At 42.1% G+C, this 17,177-nt stretch overlaps 1 pseudogene; it reads right to left on the minus strand.

Moving 5' to 3' along the window:
* Positions 1-16,068: 16,068 nt before the first annotated feature.
* On the minus strand, positions 16,069-17,177 carry LOC146073263 (uncharacterized; annotated as a pseudogene).

Genomic DNA, 17,177 nt, shown 5'->3' on the forward strand with positions numbered 1-17,177 from the left:
CAGACGGAATAGCGTTCAGGTAAGCGGAGGGGTCTGGGGCGATCGTGTTACCGATACCGGCAATCGGTGCACGGCGCCACGACCCTCTTCACTCCCCTGGTCGCCCTGTACTAAGACCGCAAATATTAATTGTATACTAATACCTGGTTTATACATAGACCTTAATGTTGGTTACTTCCGGGTCACATGACCACATATATCTATACGAAAAGGAAATAATTCATCCTTATATATATATAAAAATGTGTTTATATGTAGATGACTGCCTCCATCTCAATATACAGAATTTTCCTATGTACAGTTAGAGACGTTTCTCATATTATTTAGAGTTTTTTAAAAGCTTATCACACTCAGGTGTTTTTCATAGACAATCAGTCCTCAGGTATAAATAAGTGAGCTGAGAACTCACACAGATACACTTGCTCCTGAAGAAGCCGGAGGTTACATCCGGGGAAACGCGTTGAGCCTTGCCAAAAGACACCCCCATTGTGCTGCTGAGATTTGACTTGATACCCCATATTCTTCTAAATGGGACACATCCAAAATTTGGTCGTTTGAGAGAAAATCTACTGCTGCTTAAAGGGACACAGCCACCTACCATCTTTACAAGTCCTTCTTGGAGAAAACTGGAGTTCCAGCTCTTGGGATATCTGCATGATCCCTAATCCCAGCCTCCTAAAGGACATCACCATCTGAGGGGAGTGACATACCCCCGCCCGTCATAGGGCCTAATTCAGAACTGTGATCCCGATTCTGGCATACAAAAATCTTCCAGACCGACCAGGATGGTAATATAAAAATTACAGCACTTTATTATTATTCTTCTCAGCTAGCATCAAGGACAAAAAAGAAGAGAAAGAATTTGTGTTGGATGCACTCCTTGAATTCAATAAAGAAATTTATGGTTTAATTCCTTTTCTTGTGTTTTTATATAAAATGAGTGGGAGCTCCTTTTATCTTTATTATTCCAAAAAAGTGGGATAAGGAGACAGCCACTAGTAGCGAAATTAAGGGGTTAAAATTGACAACAACATAAACACATACATACAGTGAAATTAAAGATAAGAAATTGTGATTTTGACAGTTTTAAAATGTAGGTAGGGGTGACTGTTGGTTATTGGTGTGTTTGAGGGTATATTCCCCACCAGTGTTTTTTTAAATGTCTAGTATTCCACAAATTGTGTGTATATTTGTTTGTGTTTACACTTCTGAGGAAATATACAATTTCATACCACAATGGGTTTATTCCTCAAGTGTAGTAGTTGCTTAGCCACAGAGGGTTATAGTGGGTCTTTCAGTAGTGATATGATGTTATTATTTCATATCAAATTGTTCACATTCACTCAAATCTGGCGTACTGCCCAGGATTAATTGTATCCGACTTTTTATCCAGAGTCTAATAGGATAGAGTAGCTGCACCTTCTATTAACCACTAGGATCGGTGGTATGTCACAATAACTCACAGTGGTCTCAGACTGATTTCGATAGTCCCTGTTAATTTCTACCACTCAATCTGTGGTTTTAAACAAACACCATTAAGGAGATATTAAATACTGGTATGATATTGGTATATGACAGAGAATGCTTAACTGCCTATATATAAGGATATAATTCCCACCAGTTTCCTCAGGTGCTTGACAGATTAAGTTATGTTTTACACTTTATTCAAGAAAAGAAGGGGGGGATATGAATATACACCTCAATGGGTCTGTTTTCACATGTAATGATTATTTAACCACACAGAATTGCGTTGGTTTTGTGAATGTGAAGAAAAAGTTACTGTTTCATGCTTTATACATTAATTTGTATCCATTCACTCCAGATCTGGCATTTTGCCCAGAGCTGGGGAGATCCAGCTCCTTGTATAAGTATTAGGAGCCTGGAAAGAATGGAGCAACAGCACCATCTACTGGCCACTTATATTAATGGTACATTTAGGTATATAATATTATACCCCACATTGGTATTATTGATTAGGCGGTCCCAGGTTCGCCTGAGTGGTCTTAGCCACTATTATAGCCTTCTCTGTGGTCTAATAGAGCAACATTTAAAGAGACATCAACACTGGTATAATAATGTTATATGTGAAAAATCAATTTTTCTATGCTAACACCAAACAGTCATTTTCCCTATCTCTACAATCAACAGGACACGTGTTTCGCTATATGCTTCTTCAAGCTGACCACCAGAGTGTGGTAATGCCGAGATATTTATCAAAAAGCACCCAGCCAATCGCGGGGTCCAAATTGGGCATGTGGTATGATTGCGCCTATCAGCGGGCGCTTCTACTTCCGCCCTCAGCTGATTCTCCGGCCAGGTCTTCATTTGAGTGACGTCATCGCGTCAGTCACGTGACGCGAGCGTCGCGTCACGTGGTTATCGACAACCAATCACGCGGCTAATGATTGCCGGACCAGGAAGTGAAGGAGAGTGGAGCGCTGCCCTGGAATCTGTATATTACATAATATACAGTAAAAAAGGGTAGCGTTCCCTTGTTTATTTTTCATCTGCAGTTATGCCATTCACTGTATTTAGGCTCCGTTGTATGGAGTTTCGATATTCTTATTCGCTGGGGGTTGTTGTGTTTGCATGTAAATCATATTGCCCCATGATTTATATTATGCATAGTCCCCGATGGGGCCCTGCCATATGTATGCCACATAAGGTTAACTGACCATATTGATGGGGTGTTATAACTAATACTAACTCCTTTATTATATATCAAAAAAGTTTAAAGATGTGATATTGTTGTTCTAAATTATATACACCACTCTGCTATTATTATCTATGTACAAATTAGTATGTTATTCACATGTATATTCTGATTGTTGCAGATATTGGGTATTGTATATTGAATATGAGCAGGAAGAAAGAGAGTGAGAGATATTAGAAGATTTTTATACTCCATGGGTTTGACTGGATCACCCATTAAGATATATGTACTTTGATCTTCTTATATTGAAAAAATAAAAAATAAAAAGTTATTGTGGGAACTGTTTTGTCTATTTTCTTTTATTATAAATAGATTGTACAGTGATGTACATCTATGTTGGTTATGTGGGTGGAAGGGGTGTGATCAAAATTGTGAGAGAGTGTATAACAAAAGGGTGGAAAAAGTGTGCAAAAAAAATGTGCTCATAATAATAGATCAAGTGGTCCCGCACCCAGCTGGTCCGAAGACTTACACGCTTTAAAATTGGCTCTTATGAAGCAAAGCAAAACAGTGTGGAACCGTACCACTTTCGACAACTATATCAAGAGCAATCTAGTTCCAAGGGGTCTACGACCAAAAATTTTTCCGGCATTTGACCTAGCCAACAATGAATTAAAACTGGAATGGGAAAAAACCCTGCTACAATGCTCCAAGGAGCTAATGAAAATTCTTATTAAACATGATGAAATACTATTGACTCAACTGTCATTGGAGATAACAACACTAGGGGAGAGGTTGAAAAACCATGAGACACTAGAACTTTTCCAGACCCGGTATGACAAATACAAAAAAGAGATAGAGAGCTATGAATTGGAAATAATAGACCGCAAAAAAAGAAAATTCCAAAGAGATAGAATGGACTTCCAAAACAATAAAATTTTTAAGTGGAACTCAAGACCCACCAGACCACAATATACACAGAACAGAGGGGACAGGAACTCTTTAAATTTTACTTCATCAGAATTAGACTCATCCGACACAGATTCGGCCGATACGAGACTGTCCCACCTTAATTTTTTAGGGGCAGGCCGAACAGACAGAGACCCTGGAGGAAGACCAGGCGGGGCCAGGGGGGGAAGAAGGAGAAAGAGAGAGGCTGTAGATTGGAGAGGGGATACCAGGGAGAGGAGGAGACACAGGGATTGGACCAATTGAACCCCAGCGTGATACCTCCCACCACAACCCACCTTAAAATTGTCAACCTCACCGATCGAGATTTAACAAATGATCAGGAATCTATTTTGAAACGAGGGCTCTCGTTTTCACCGGCTGCACCTGCCGATAGATTTGACATAGAGAAAGATCTCAACCTCTTTACACGCAAAATTCTCCTCAAAAAGTTCTTTGTGAATCATTCAAAATCACACAAAGAAAACACAGAATGTACTGTAATCCCCCCAGACCCCCTAAGAGACTCGCAAGATCCTAATAATGAACTGGATGATGAAGACCATGCAGCAATACAAATGCTATATGAATTGTCAACAAATATCGATGACAACTCCCAGACCAACCTGACCACAACACTAATCCCAGCACCAGAACCACTGGATCAATCAAAAATAAAGAAGAAATCAACATTCTTTCCGGACAATAAAATCTGCCCACAAGTCCAGGTTTATCAAACGCTGGTGTCAAGAGATTTGGATCAGTTGCTCATCAACCAATCCTCCAACCCACATAACATCAACATAGGGGAAAAAAATGCACTAAAAGAGATATCTGAATGGCATGACACAATAGTTAAACCTTCGGACAAGGGGGGGAACGTGGTCCTTTGGCCACGGGACCTCTATGTCCAGGAGTTACAGAAACAACTCTGTGACAAAAAATGTTATTCAAAACTAATCTTCAGTCCCAGTGCAGATTTTTTAAGACAATACCAGAGCTTCATCAAGAAAGCACATGACAATAAAATCATCTCCAATAGCGATTTTAACTTCCTACGGGTAGACAACCCCAAAACCCCGACATTGTACCTCCTCCCAAAGATACACAAAAACTCCAAGACACCCCCTGGCAGGCCCATCGTGTCAGGTAAAGGCAGTCTAACAGAGAAGTTGAGCATATACATGGACCAATTTCTACGAAAACACGTTACTGCATTACCATCATACCTCCGTGACACGATGGACGTTTTAAATAAGTTAGAGAATCTGTCAGTAAACACCAATACATGGCTTGTATCATTAGACGTCGAAAGTCTTTATACAAGTATAAACCATGAAAGAGGAATTGAAGCTGTCCAATATTTTCTTCAGATGGACGCCAATTATGAATTCAACCACTTCCTCACTGAAGCAATCAGATTCATTCTAACTAAAAACTATTTTGTCTGCCAGGGCTCCCACTACCTCCAGGTGCGGGGCACAGCTGTGGGGACAGCCTGTGCCCCGACATATGCCAATCTGTACCTGGGGTGGTGGGAGAGAGAGGTAGTCTTTCAGGATGCCAACTCAAGATACACAGATAAGATACCATTGTATCTGCGTTATATAGATGACATCCTGATGTTGTGGGATGGAGAGAAAAGTGAATTGGAGGAGATGATTAATGTGCTAAATGATAATAATTTAAATCTTAAATTATCATATGAAGCGAGTCAACAAAAGATCCACTTTCTGGATTTAACCATCAACATAGATGACAATGGTAATATCTGCACTGATCTATTCAGAAAAGAAACCGCTACGAATAGCGTACTACATGCCACTAGTGCACATCTTCCAAGCACCATCAGAGCCATACCCAAGGGTGAAATGATTAGGATCAAACGGAACTGTTCGAACTCCAAGGTATATGAAAAAAGAGAGCAAGAACTGTCTGCAAGACTCTATGAGAGAGGGTACAGTCAGACCCTAATCAAAAGATCTCGTAATGAAGTTAAACAAATTCCAAGAGAGACTCTGCTATCACCCAAAATAAGAGCTACCAAGAAGGAAGAACCAGTACGCTTCATTGGTACCTTCAACAAGAACTGGAGGAATATTAACAACATTTTACAACGACACTGGCATATTCTGCAAACTGATGAAGATTTAAACCAGGCTCTCCCGGCAAGGGTACAGACCAGCTGGCGGAGAGCCAGGAATTTAAAAGATCAACTAGTGCAGAGTCACCTGGCAGAACCTTTGAAAAATGCCCCCAAAAAAGTGGGATCTGAAAAATGTGGGCGGTGCAAAGCATGCACCTACATGATTCCCACCAAAACTTTTGTGGATAAATTCCAAAAAACTTGGAAGATCCAAACACTCATCACGTGTACAACCATAGGGGTAATTTACCAACTACAATGCCCCTGTGGTAAGGTCTACATTGGTAAAACCAAGCGACCCCTCAAAGTACGGGTGTTAGAACACATAGGGTCCATTAGAAATGCGAGGAAAGACTCAGCGAATTTCAAAAAACTCACCCCAGTAGCAAGACATTTCATGCGATTCCACAACAATGACCCCACCGACCTCAAGATTTTTGGAATGAGACATGTCCAACTGGGGATCAGAGGAGGAGACCTGGACAGAGAACTTTTGAAAATAGAGACCAAAATGATATTCTTAATGGATTCATTACAACCCAAAGGTCTCAACGAATACAACAGTTACTTACCATTCCTGTAAAAAAGTCAAAAGTACTTTAGTAGATCATATATTACCTATACTTACCCCATGACTATACTTACCATATCAGGAACCATCGACACCTGCGGCCACAAACTGTACCACGACGGAACAACCATTAAATATAGGGAAATCGCTCCCCCAATAGCTATCTGCTATTTTATATCAACAAAGACCATGGGAGAACAATACCAATGGCAACAGAGATCACTGTTGAGTATGACAGATCCCACCAATGTATGATGTGGAACCTCACACCTCGTCACCCCAATATGCTCGGTGTACACACACCACCCTCCCCAATTTTCCTTATTATAGCTTTTCACCATGATACCTCTCACCCTGGCATAAATATGCCCTTCAATATTCAATCACTTATGATAGCCATAAGTACACTCCTTATCCTTATGACCAGTAACCACTGACACAACCAATGACTCCCCTCACCAATTTATTTATTATGAGCACATTTTTTTTGCACACTTTTTCCACCCTTTTGTTATACACTCTCTCACAATTTTGATCACACCCCTTCCACCCACATAACCAACATAGATGTACATCACTGTACAATCTATTTATAATAAAAGAAAATAGACAAAACAGTTCCCACAATAACTTTTTATTTTTTATTTTTTCAATATAAGAAGATCAAAGTACATATATCTTAATGGGTGATCCAGTCAAACCCATGGAGTATAAAAATCTTCTAATATCTCTCACTCTCTTTCTTCCTGCTCATATTCAATATACAATACCCAATATCTGCAACAATCAGAATATACATGTGAATAACATACTAATTTGTACATAGATAATAATAGCAGAGTGGTGTATATAATTTAGAACAACAATATCACATCTTTAAACTTTTTTGATATATAATAAAGGAGTTAGTATTAGTTATAACACCCCATCAATATGGTCAGTTAACCTTATGTGGCATACATATGGCAGGGCCCCATCGGGGACTATGCATAATATAAATCATGGGGCAATATGATTTACATGCAAACACAACAACCCCCAGCGAATAAGAATATCGAAACTCCATACAACGGAGCCTAAATACAGTGAATGGCATAACTGCAGATGAAAAATAAACAAGGGAACGCTACCCTTTTTTACTGTATATTATGTAATATACAGATTCCAGGGCAGCGCTCCACTCTCCTTCACTTCCTGGTCCGGCAATCATAAGCCGCGTGATTGGTTGTCGATAACCACGTGACGCGACGCTCGCGTCACGTGACTGACGCGATGACGTCACTCAAATGAAGACCTGGCCGGAGAATCAGCTGAGGGCGGAAGTAGAAGCGCCCGCTGATAGGCGCAATCATACCACATGCCCAATTTGGACCCCGCGATTGGCTGGGTGCTTTTTGATAAATATCTCGGCATTACCACACTCTGGTGGTCAGCTTGAAGAAGCATATAGCGAAACACGTGTCCTGTTGATTGTAGAGATAGGGAAAATGACTGTTTGGTGTTAGCATAGAAAAATTGATTTTTCACATATAACATTATTATACCAGTGTTGATGTCTCTTTAAATGTTGCTCTATTAGACCACAGAGAAGGCTATAATAGTGGCTAAGACCACTCAGGCGAACCTGGGACCGCCTAATCAATAATACCAATGTGGGGTATAATATTATATACCTAAATGTACCATTAATATAAGTGGCCAGTAGATGGTGCTGTTGCTCCATTCTTTCCAGGCTCCTAATACTTATACAAGGAGCTGGATCTCCCCAGCTCTGGGCAAAATGCCAGATCTGGAGTGAATGGATACAAATTAATGTATAAAGCATGAAACAGTAACTTTTTCTTCACATTCACAAAACCAACGCAATTCTGTGTGGTTAAATAATCATTACATGTGAAAACAGACCCATTGAGGTGTATATTCATATCCCCCCCCTTCTTTTCTTGAATAAAGTGTAAAACATAACTTAATCTGTCAAGCACCTGAGGAAACTGGTGGGAATTATATCCTTATATATAGGCAGTTAAGCATTCTCTGTCATATACCAATATCATACCAGTATTTAATATCTCCTTAATGGTGTTTGTTTAAAACCACAGATTGAGTGGTAGAAATTAACAGGGACTATCGAAATCAGTCTGAGACCACTGTGAGTTATTGTGACATACCACCGATCCTAGTGGTTAATAGAAGGTGCAGCTACTCTATCCTATTAGACTCTGGATAAAAAGTCGGATACAATTAATCCTGGGCAGTACGCCAGATTTGAGTGAATGTGAACAATTTGATATGAAATAATAACATCATATCACTACTGAAAGACCCACTATAACCCTCTGTGGCTAAGCAACTACTACACTTGAGGAATAAACCCATTGTGGTATGAAATTGTATATTTCCTCAGAAGTGTAAACACGAACAAATATACACACAATTTGTGGAATACTAGACATTTAAAAAAACACTGGTGGGGAATATACCCTCAAACACACCAATAACCAACAGTCACCCCTACCTACATTTTAAAACTGTCAAAATCACAATTTCTTATCTTTAATTTCACTGTATGTATGTGTTTATGTTGTTGTCAATTTTAACCCCTTAATTTCGCTACTAGTGGCTGTCTCCTTATCCCACTTTTTTGGAATAATAAAGATAAAAGGAGCTCCCACTCATTTTATATAAAAACACAAGAAAAGGAATTAAACCATAAATTTCTTTATTGAATTCAAGGAGTGCATCCAACACAAATTCTTTCTCTTCTTTTTTGTCCTTGATCCTAACATATTTGGGATAGCACCCCCACTGATGCCCACAAACATTCAGTGGAATACCACCCCACAATTATAGGGTGTTAATATATGTGTGTGTGCAGAATTCCCAACAACCCCTATACCTCTTCTCAGCTAGCACCTGCTATTTCGCTCTCAGTGAGACAATACCTTCAACAAAAGGACTCTCAGTTTAAAAGATATATATATAGTGTGATTTTATTCATGTGTATGTTTTAATAAATTGTTTATATATTTTTGAGAAACGTCTGATACAATTATTTGGAAGCAGCCAGCGCAGGCACAATTTCTTTTTTATTCTTACAAGTCCCATCATGCATTGCCACAGTTTTGCTATTAGGGAATGCTAAAACTATGTCAAGGCATGCTGGGACGTGTAGTTTCACAACAGCTGGAGGCCCACTGTTTGGACATGCCTGGTATAGTGTGTATTTTGGCTCAATCCATGTGGCAAAATGTGAATTTTGACTCAATTCGTGTGCCATAGTGTGAATTTTGTCTCAATCGGTGTGAATTTTGGCTCATTCCATGTGGCATAATGTGTAAGAGGCAAGTACAGTGGGTGTGGTATAGGGGTCCGACAGTCGTGATCCCGACAGTTATTATCCCGACGTCGGGATCCCGACTGGCCGGACCCATACAGCATGTTGAGCGCAACTAAGCCCCTTGCCACCTATTCTATTCTCCCTCTATGGGGGTCGTGGACCCCCACGAGAGAAAATAGCAGGTGGCCGTCGGAAACCCGGCTGTCGGTGTTTTGACAGTCAGGATCCCGATGTCGGGTGAATGCCAGTCGGAATCCCGACTGTCGGGACCCTGTCCGGCACCCAGTACAGTATAAGGGGGTTACTATTGTGTTGCATGATTTGTATAAGGGGTATATGGTGTAGTAAACTTAGGTGACCACATAAAAGGTGCTGAAATGTTGTCTACCAAGTTTCGGCTTTCAGTATTTTTTTATGACTGGAGTCCTGCATCACCCCGCAAGTATTTTAGAACATCGGCATCCTGCGGGTGCACCTTTGGAGGGCACCCGGCAATACTGTATATCTCCTTGCATTTTTGTTATGCAAGTATTTACACAAATAGAGACACACCCATGAGCAGACCACCCAAACAGAACACTGGTCACATCCCCCACATTATTAGGTGCCGACCACAACCCCTATTATTGCGCATAATAGGCCCTTGATCATTTTCAGCTCCAGGCCCATTTAGACCTTAATCTGGCTCTGGGTTCACATCTATCTAATTATCCTCAGCTTAATCAGATGTTCAAAAGCAGTCTCATTTGATCAGATCATTTCATCACTTAATGAGTACACTGTAATTTACAATTATTTTGATTATGTTATCACAAGCACAGTTATGTCCTTAAATTCTTAATAGGGATGGTGATATCATATATAGTCTAAATATATTTTGCATGCAATTTCATACATATCACAATATGTGCACAATGCTATATGTACCAGTGATTGGACATAGGTTAGGATGGTGGGTAATACTCCTTTTAAATAGACTAGTAAAGCTGCTAATGCGATTTTAACTAGACATGCAGCCCCAACCACCCAAGTACGTATCCATCCTGTATGCGTTCGTTCAGTGCTGTGTGAAAAGGGGTCTCTCCAGTGGCCGTCAGTCCACCTTGCTAGACGCGCGTTTCGCCTGTGTGTGGGCTTGTTCACCAGTGTATATAGTGGCTGGCAGATGCTGTTTAAATAGCCGGCTTTTTAGCCGGTAATTCCCTGCAGGTGCTGTGTCAGACGATATTGCGGCTTTCTGATTGGTGCAGCTCAATTTGCTCCCATCCCCGTGCGTCTGTATCACGTCACAGTGGGATTCAACCAATCCTATTATGTACATACTGTATATAGATGTATATTATGTTCACATGATGTAAGGGTTAATGTGTGTAATGAATGAAGAAGTAATGTGGTTCAGTATGTATTAGGATTTAATTCATGCCAATAGACAACAAGCACTTTTTAATGAGGTTGCCTAATTGCATAAGTGGGTCATGTGATCGATTTCTGTGCTCAGATAAATAGTGTTGAATTTTGCGTAAATACACCGCATCGGTGCGTACGGCCAGGTTCCCGTACGTTCTGACGCGGTAAGACCGTGCTTACGCTGTAAGACCGTGCAAAATCTGTACGTGTCCACCGCACACGCAAGGGTTGTATGTCGTCCGTACACTCCCTGTTCTTAAAGAGTGAGTCCGTCCGAATGCGGAGGCTCGGTGGGCGTTTCTACGGACGATGTCCGCATAGCGTTGCGTGCGGCCCGCTCCGTAAGAATTCGGGAATGTACGCACTGATCAGAATAAGGGGCACTGTCTATCCTCTGTCTCATGGACTGATTATATGTTATTTGATGTAGATTTACTTCCCCAATTCCAACCTTAGTAAGTTTATAATCCATTTTTATCTATTTCATTTTTTTTATTGTTATTATTTCATGCTCAAAGTGGGACAGATTGATCGGTACTTGTTTCCTAGCACGGCGCCCATGATTTTCAATCGTATGACATCTTATGAATTGTATCGCATCGCATGCCATATAGCCACATGCGATGCGATTTAAGCATTTTTTTAATTGTTAATATTTCATGCTCAAAGTGGGATAGATTTATCAGTACTTGTTTTTAAGCACCCTATACTATTTTTAAATGTATAAGCCTAACAATGTTAAATGGACCCCCACACCACCCCCACTATCAATGCCAACCCGAAGCATGGTGAGCACAGCGAGCCCGCGAGGGGTGGCGGTACGCGTCCTCTGACCTTTTCATACCCCCACTATCTACGTCGGTGTGGAGTTGATTTTATATAGTGTGGCGAGTGCAGCGAGCAACCGAGCCCAAAGCATGGCGAGCGCAGCGAGCCTCGCAAGGGGAAGCGTATTACTTTACCGCTTCGGGTTGCCGTTGATAGTGGGGGTGGCATGGGGGTGCTTTTAACATTGTAAGCACCCCTTTACGGTGCTTATTAAATTAATAATCTTATAGGGGGCCATTTAACATTGAAAACACCCATTAAGGTGCCTATACAATTTAAAATCGTATCCCATCACATTGTATGCCATTCTATGCCATATACGATGGTATACGATATTAAATTGTATAACATCGGGTGCCATCGCGTAACATCGCATCGCGTACCATTGTAAGGCTTATGGTATACAATGCGATAGGTGCCGTGCTAGGAAACAAGTACCGATTTATCTATATGTCCTGAACATGGAATGAGAGGTGGAACTATTTATTGATCTTCCAATGTATCTCCTTATGGTCTCTCTTTCACTTTTCCCAAAAAAATCTAAGATCTAAAACACAACTTGTGCAATGTAAAATACATTATCTAAATCTTTACCTAATAGGTAAAGGATCTACATATAGAGTGTCACCCAGAACAATTCATACTGGCCCTATATAACAAACTCCTAGTACACACTTGTTCTCCCAAAGGTCATCACTCTCTGCTTGGACCAGACCAGGACCAGTATGGATGCAGTTTCCATTTAGGACATCATTGGGACTCCTATATTGGATTTGAAACTGTAATTCAAGCATAGCACAGAACCAGTGAGGATCGACCATCGTTTACATCACAGACATCACTAAACTTATCCCCACGTGGTTAGATACTGTAACAACATATGCTTGGTCTGTGCTTCTAGGAGTCAGACACCATCGGTTGTCTCATAAAATCGGTCTGGTGAGAATCACATGGACAAGCAGGGACATTTCCTAATATACATCTGTGTGCAGGAACCTGTGTGTCATTTTATCTCTTCTGTTGTTTTAATACTTGTTTTAATAAAAAACTTCTTAGATATGATATACAGGCAATCTATTCTATACAATCAGTGTCTGAATTACAGGGTAGCAGCCCCTCTATTGTCTGTATCACTGGGTGATCACGTGTTGTAATATCATGTATATCTTTCCTCCTGTTGTCGGCCATGGATCAGACCATGGAACAGGAGCATCCATGTACTATCAGTGACAGCAGTAGCGCTGATTCCAATTCTAATATTGAAAAAAATCTGTGGGAAAGTGTAATATAGGACAATACAGGATCAGTGTTGGATAATCTCATAGAAGCCCTAAGCTCTACCTATAAGTAGTCAGGTGATGGTGAGATGTGTCTGATGTTTATACTCATTGGAGCCCTGAAAGCCAAGAATCTCCTGTTTTATATGGGACTGGTCTTGCTGGTATATAATGCCATATGCCATATACCATGCTGTGCTACTTATGGCAGGACAAACACCATAGGCAGGCTAGATGATGGTGGCTCCATCTGTATCTCCCCTGGTCCCATCATCTAATATGTAGAACAATGTACAAAAGGATTTAATACTTATAAAATATATTAGATCAGCAGAAAAACAGAATCATATCATTTATAAGGATCAGTATTTATTCAACAACAAGTATTATGGGGATAACTGTCAGTAACATAAATAGTAGTTACTGATATTGTTTGATTATAGTCACTAAGTCATTTTAATTAAGTTCTTGATCATAAACATGGTAAACAATGTGTTATCAATGGGATTTTATTCATAACATGGTGTAAAAACAAAATATGTGCTGTTACCCACAGCAACCAGATATCAGCTTTAATCACCTAGTGCCAGCAAGCAAACAGCTGTATAATCATTGATTAATATGGGATACAGGGGGCCGATGTCTTAGTTGCACCATTATACAATATAATACATAGTATATGAATCAGAGGGAGGTAAGACAGCAATAGGAATGTATGAGGGACAGAATACGGAGGTATAATAGGGACTGGGAGCAGCTGCTGGGACTCTGTAATGGATATACAGCTCTTTCCTGTACTATCCCCAGCACCAGTGTGAGCAGAACAGCTGTATATTACAGGGCACAGTAATGGCAGCCACATCGTCATTGTCTGTTATACTGCAGCTCTATTTCCCAGCAGAGAGATTGTCCCAAGGGAAAAGCAGCCCCCAGCTTACTGGTCACAGCTCTCCTGTCTTTAGCAAGATGGATTTATATCAACTCATTGCCATATTCATACTGTAACATTAAAGTTACCCTCCTGAAACACATAATGTGGTGATATAACTTACTATTGATTCGCCTGCAACATTCAGACCCTGTATGAGTGACTATGTATGTGAGTAATAAGGTTGATCTCTTTAGTAAAACACTTGTTGCACTCAGAGCATGTATATGGCTGATCCCCTGTGTGACTCATTTGATGTATAACAAGTTTTTGTGGTTTCTTTTAGTTGCTTCCACCAAACTCCACCTGAGAATGCCAGGCTGCTCACCCCAACTTATAGCAGGTGTTCCTACACACAGGCTGTGAATGGATGTTTCATAGACATCCATTCGCAGGCTGCAGGGGAACACCCAGGGCCGTCTTTCCCATTGGGAACGATGGGCAGTTGCCCGGGGGCCCTAGGACCTAGGGGCCCCCGGCCCAGCCCAATGGGAAAGATGGAGGCCGGGGTCCGGGAATCCGCTCACCCTCGCTGGGGGATCAGGGCGGTGGCGGTAGCTAGAAGCCTGATTCGGCGAAGCTCTATTTGCCGGCGGGGCGGGAAGCGCTGTTGCATTAGAATAGACTGGCCGGACGCTGATTGGCTGAATTCAGAAAATCAGCATCCGGCCAGTCTTTGAAAAGGCAACAGCGCTTCCCACCCTGCCGGCAAATAGCGCTTCACCTCCTAGCTAGCAGTGAATTTAATTTCGGGGGTCCGTGTGCCGGGGTTCTGATCACCCTCACTGGGTGATCCGGCAGGGGGATCAGGGCATCAGTGGCGGTAGCTAGGAGCCCGAAGCGGCGAAGCGCTATTTGCCGGCAGGGGGGGGCGAGAAGCGCTGCTGCATTTAAAATGACTGGCTGAATGCTGATTGGCTGAATTCAGCCAATCAGCATCCGGCCAGTCTTTTCAAATTCATCAGCGCTTCCCGCCCCCGCCAACAAATAGTGCTTCGCCGCTTCGGGCTCCTAGCTACCGCCACCGCCGCCCTGATCCCCTTCCCCAGCGAGGATGGTCGGATCCCCGCCACCCGGCCACCATCTTTCCCATTAGCGCTATTTGCCGGTGGGGTGGGAAGCGCTGCTGCATTTGAAAAGACTGGCCGAACGCTGATTGGCTGAATTCAGCCAATCAGCGTCTGGCCAGTCTTTTCAAATGCAACAGCGCTTCCCGCCCCGCCAGTTAATAGCGCTTTGCCACTTCAGGGCAGGCTCCTAGCTACCGCCGCTGCCCTGATCCCGCTGCCCGGATCCCCCAGCGAAGATGATCGGATCCCCGGCCGCCGGAAGCTGACTGGCTGCCGCACGGAGCCAGAGAGGTGAGGGTTGGGGAGGTGACTGTGGGCTCCTGGGCAAACTAATTTTTTTTTTGGGGGGGGGGGTCCAGTGAACTAGGTTGCCCAGGGGCCCTTCCTAATGTTAAGATGGCCCTGGGAACACCCATATCATTCGATGGTCAGCGACCATCGAATGATGTGGAAGGCACACGCACATCTGCTTAGAACAACCTTAGATGTGTGTGAGAATTCAGAAGGAAGTGGGCGGGCAGATGACAACCGGTGATATCATCTGCCCACCCCTGTACCCGCATCATTGGCCCATTAGCATGATAATGCCCAGTGTTATCTAGGGATCACCCATTAAGTGCTGGGCGTTCCCATATGCAGATGGTCCGGTCCACCACCACCTGCCCCCCCTGCCCTCAAGGTTGTGTGTGTGCACCCATTGAACAGTCCCCTACAGATGACAATGCACATGTACAGACACATAACATCAGAGCCACCCGGATCTGCTGTAAAATTTCATCTTATGCTGTGACAATAGCCCAACATCGAACCCCTTGCGAACGAAGGGGTCCGAACGAGCAGACATAAATAAGGTCCCTTGTTTCTTAGTGAAACACTTGTTAAATTTAGAGCATTAATGTGTTTTTATCCAGTGTGAATCCTCTGATGAAGAAGAAGACTTTTCTTTACTGTCAAACACTTTCTGCATTCAAAGCATTGAAATGGTTTCTCTCCTGTGTGAGTCCTCTGATGTTCAGAAAGGTGTGATTTCTGGGAAAAACATTTGCTACATTCGGAGCATTTATATGGTCTCTCTCCTGTGTGACTCCTCTGATGCCGAACAAGTGCTTGCCTGGTGATAAAACACTTGCTACATTCAGCACATTTATATGGTTTCTCTCCTGTGTGACTCCTCTGATGTATGAGAAGCTGTGATTTACATTTAAAGCATTTGTCACGCTCAGAGCACAGATGTGGTTTCTCTCCTGTGTGACTCCTCTGATGTGTGAGAAGCTGTGATTTACATGTAAAGCCTTTGTCACACTCAGAGCACAGATGTGGTCTCTCTCCTGTGTGACTCCTCTGATGTCTGAGAAGATCTGATTTACATGTAAAGCATTTGTCACACTCAGAGCACAGATGTGGTCTCTCTCCTGTGTGACTCCTCTGATGGATGAGAAGCTGTTGTTTATATGTAAAGCATTGTCACACTCAGAGCACATATGTGGTCTCTCTCCTGTGTGACTCCTCTGATGTCTGAGAAGATGTGATTTACGTGTAAAGCATTTGTCACACTCAGAGCACAGATATGGTCTCTCTCCTGTGTGACTCCTCTGATGTCTGAGAAGATCTGATTTACATGTAAAGCATTTGTCACACTCAGAGCACAGATATGGTCTCTCTCCTGTGTGCCTCCTCTGATGGATGAGAAGATGTGATTTACATGTAAAGCATTTGACACACTCAGAGCACAGATATGGTCTCTCTCCTGTGTGCCTCCTCTGATGCATGAGAAGATTTGATTTACGTGTAAAGCATTTGTCACACTCAGAGCACAGATGTGGTCTCTCTCCTGTGTGACTCCTCTGATGTATGAGAAGCTGTGATTTATATGTAAAGCATTTGTCACACTCAGAGCACAGATGTGGTCTCTCTCCTGTGTGACTCCTCTGATGTATGATAAGCTGTGATTTATATGTAAAGCATTTGTCACACTCAGAGCACAGATGTGGTTTAACTCCTGTCAGACTCAT

Source organism: Crinia signifera, chromosome 4 (genome assembly GCF_055691185.1).
Source record: "Crinia signifera chromosome 4, ASM5569118v1, whole genome shotgun sequence".
NCBI lineage: Eukaryota > Metazoa > Chordata > Amphibia > Anura > Myobatrachidae > Crinia > Crinia signifera.